Genomic DNA, 4,115 nt, shown 5'->3' with positions numbered 1-4,115 from the left:
GATCAACAGCTCTTGCAAAGACTGTAATTTGCAGATATTTTAAACAAACCCTGAGTCATCTTCAGTACAAAAACTAAGAACTGCAAAGATGGATTTAGTTTACGTAACAAAGAGCAGTCCGGGGACTAGATTTCTGGTAATGGCCGTTCAAGCATCAGTTAAATTTAGTCATCACCATGCTGCACGAATTGGCAACCATGAAACAGCTTGCCCAATTTCAGAACTGATCCTGCGATTACTAAACGGAAACCACTGTCTTGAGGTCAGATGACCAGCACCAGTCTGTAGATCACATTAAATATGACTAAGCTGGACAACATACAAAAGGTAAAATAAACTCAGATGTAGTGTGTAAACAACAGCAAATTCATGACCTATAAATGCCCCCGTCTGAACATTTGCAGTTGGTCAGTAAAAACACTCAAACTGCTTTTTCCAAACACTTTACTTCCATCAATGTTTTTTTACAAAAAAAAGAAACAATTTAAGCATTCTCAAATCTCCTCCGGTGGCGTGTGGTCAACCAGTAATATTCAAATAGAAATGTCCATATCCAATGTCATTGAATGTCATCGAATAATGAAAGGTCTGGTCAGCCGTTATGACGTCTCCATCTTGTAACCATGTTTTTCCAGCTCAGCTCTGCAGGGAGGAAAAGAAAATAGAAAGATCAAGTCAGTAGAGATGATTACAGGTGGGTGGCTGAGGCATAAGTACCCTCTGCTATTGATTGTGAGAACCATTAAGAGATGGGAGTGAGAAAATATATAAATATTGCATAATGCGAGGCAGCTATGGATTTGATGATTACATATAGATGGCAGCTGTGCCCTTTAACAGTAATGATATCTTTAAGAAACAACTTAATAGCATGGCTATCATAATTGGCTTAAATAAAACAATAGCATATTACGGTCTAAAGCGTACTCAAAAAAAAAACAAAAAAAAAAACACCAGCCACTTATCTGCCAACAGTTATTGATTATTCAATGTGTGTGAGTGTAAGCCTTGGAGAATGACTGCTCTTATGATAACTTTGATGTGTAATGCATAACTCTATTAAAAGAGTGACACTGTTTAACTCAGGACAGTTTAAGTAGTTGTTTGTCTTCCTTGTTTTTTCAAGGCGTTTGTGGCACAATTTCAAATACGAGTGAAACAAGCAGCGGTTCACTGCAATTAAGAGCAACCTAAGCTATTGAAGAGGAGCTACTCTATGGCTGCAAAACAAGAAACAAAGAGATTAATATTGATCAAAGAGCTATCTGCAACAATGGAGCTTACAGAAAGTGGGGCAAGTTCTTGACCTGTGTGAGATGGTGAGGAGTAAATCTATACCAACATCCAAAAGATACGATTGTTTTAGTATGCGTTAAACTGCTATGCAGGTAAAAATTATATGCACTGTGCACAAAAAAACAATAGGCACAACTTAAAGCACAGATATCACAGTTTATCTAAATATATGTTGGCATATTTTGTTTACTTGTGTTTAATGTCTTGACATCACACTCTTAAATAAGATATAAAGAGCAATAATTGCCCCCTTGGTTTTACAGTAATACTCTACAGTACATACTACAAGCCAACAAGATTATAGTTAACATGGGAATCCAAAGTAGCCAATCATACAGGGAAATCTTTCAAGGACCAAGACCTTGTCAATGCACTGCTGTAGTGCAAATTACTGGGGGATTGAGAGGTATTTATCTGTGGACACATTTTCGTTACTGTTGGGCCCAGTTCATTAATCAAAGAGATGTCTGTCTCGTGCAATGGGATTAGGGCTTGCAAGTATAAGAACTCCACAGCATGAATGACTTGAACAACCGACTTAATGAAAATAGACCAATCCACCTGCGACCACCATCACAATTACTTGGCCTGCTGCACTAGACACACTTACAGCCTATAAAAAGAGTGCAGCCAAATATTATTCATTTTGTTGAATGTTCAAATTACCTCAGCTGATTTGAGAAATCATCCTCTACGTTGTCATCGTCCCAGTTGTCTTCCCACACATGAGCATCTTCATCTTCATCCAGCCCCGTCCAATCTGGGAATCACACAGTGAGATACCACCGACATTAGAAATCAAAGTAGAAAAATCTTCCCTCAGCAACTTTGTCTCAAAACTGTCAGACTAAGAACAGCTACAACTAAAATCGTAAACGTCTAACAGGTACCGTGCTGTAGCATACTGTTTACCTGACCAGCTAAGACTTTAGCTTATCTCGCATTAACGTCAGGTTATGTAGCCAGCAAACGTTAGCAAGAGAGCTAAAGTGTACACGCTACCATTGTAACGAAGAAGTACATGTGAAATAAGTACAATGCTTGTTGTAACATTAGAAGACGGGTAGCTCAATGAGTCTACTAATTTAACTTAGCTAGTATAAAGAACTGGCTGTGTGGTGTTACCAGTAAGTTCGCTAGCTAATGTTAACGCTAGTATGGCTAGGCTAGCTGAGTCACTGTTGCAGGGCCCAGCGCAGTAAAAGCCGTAACAGTTAACGGAGGTAAAAAAGAAAACAAAACAAACAAGACGGAAACATCAGCAGTGTGATTTCAAATATTATCTGTATTATTTACCTTCGGCTGGGAATTCTTCAAACTCATCATCCTCCTCCAGTAAGCCCAGGTCCACGGTCTGTTTCTTGTCTGACATGTTAGCTGCGTAGCCGCTGTTTGCTAATGAATGACGCTCAACGGAGGTCTTATGGGACGCTGAGGCTGTTCAAGCGCGTACAGATTGCGCAAACTGCGCAGAAAAACGCAGCAGTCCTCATGCGTACATGGAGGCAAGCCAGGTAAGGCTTCTTTTTTTTAACTACAGCCAAGCACATGTCAATAAATGTAATCTCAATGTGCTTTACATTAATATGCATGTGCAGTCACCCAGGGACAGTAAAAAACACACATTCACTGCTCAGACAGCATTCATACAGACACATACCCACACGCATACATACAGAGTAATTAATCATAGGCTTGATTAAATATAAATTCTAAAAGTGTGAATATATTTTCCATCTGATTTTTGGCACTACAAGTATTAGAGTGTTTCTGGACATCCAGTGGTCCAACTGTTATCACTTACTGTATGTGAAAATAAAGAATCTGATATGCATGATAAAATGCAAGACTAATCTGTAACTGAGTCCATGTGTTCGTGGTGTCATGGAAATTTTGATAGATGCATGTTGTATGCTGTCCACCAAATAATTTAGTAATAAGTTTTTGTTTTTTTTTCACTTTGACCACACAGTGACCCATCCTGAGTTTCTTCAAAAGTGAAATTGGTACTGATGTGCACTCTGATGTAGTTGATGTGATGTTGTGTCTTGTGGTTTTTTGGTGGAAGTAGATATTTCTGACATGGTTAAGCTGCTCCCTATTCAACATGCATTGAACAATGAACTTAAATTGTGTTTTTTGTCATGGTACCTCTTTTTTAAAAAGCATGCAGAGCTTCATCACTATAGTGCCTTTCAGATATAACAAGAGCTACTGTAAAGCATCTGTTTCCTTGTTTCCGTGTTTTCAGCATGGATGGTTTTCAATAACAGTGGTTCGACATTGAAAGGGTGGCGCAAAGCTTAGAAAATGCTTGTAAATATTTGGGCAAACAGAAAAGTCTTTCTTCCTGCCCCTCTGAATTTCTCCCTGTATGTTTGTCTCTCCCCCGGCCACACGCTCTCTCTCTCCCACAGCGCCATAAGAGCCTTGCACCGTCCTCTTTCCTCAAAACACATGCACACAAGTCAGTCAAATTTCAGCAAAGATTTTTCATTTAGGAACAAATGCACATTGTAACCCATGTGGCCTGCTCAAATAATGAAGCGGCAGCCACAGCTTAGGATGTATTTTAGATAAATGAGAGCGCACATTTACCACAAAACCACTCATACCACAATGAAAATTGCTCTGCAGCTGTCATATGTTGACAGATGGAGCAAACCTCAACTTAGGCTCAACGTACTTATTCTATTTTCAAATTATTTTGTAATCACCCTAAGCCTTTGCACATGACAATGCCACAACATTCGGAGCAAAGAGGAACAAGACATGGAGAGAAAGTGCAGGAAGTAAATGCCACTGTGTTTAAATAGCCT

The 4,115-nt window shown here is 39.2% G+C and overlaps 1 long non-coding RNA gene across 1 annotated transcript; it reads right to left on the bottom strand.

Annotated features, from left to right (window-relative positions):
• Positions 1-427: 427 nt before the first annotated feature.
• LOC143335395 (uncharacterized) lies at positions 428-2,720 on the bottom strand. Its single transcript, XR_013078417.1, has 3 exons — positions 2,593-2,720; positions 1,963-2,056; positions 428-642 (listed from the first exon to the last, which is right to left on the bottom strand). It is a non-coding gene; the product is annotated as an uncharacterized LOC143335395 (long non-coding RNA).
• Positions 2,721-4,115: the final 1,395 nt, after the last annotated feature.

The sequence above is a fragment of the Chaetodon auriga genome, chromosome 17, assembly GCF_051107435.1.
Source record: "Chaetodon auriga isolate fChaAug3 chromosome 17, fChaAug3.hap1, whole genome shotgun sequence".
In the NCBI taxonomy this organism is placed as follows: domain Eukaryota; kingdom Metazoa; phylum Chordata; class Actinopteri; order Chaetodontiformes; family Chaetodontidae; genus Chaetodon; species Chaetodon auriga.
The sequence above is the reverse complement of the archived record's forward strand: the minus strand, read 5'-3'. Positions and strand labels throughout refer to the sequence as shown.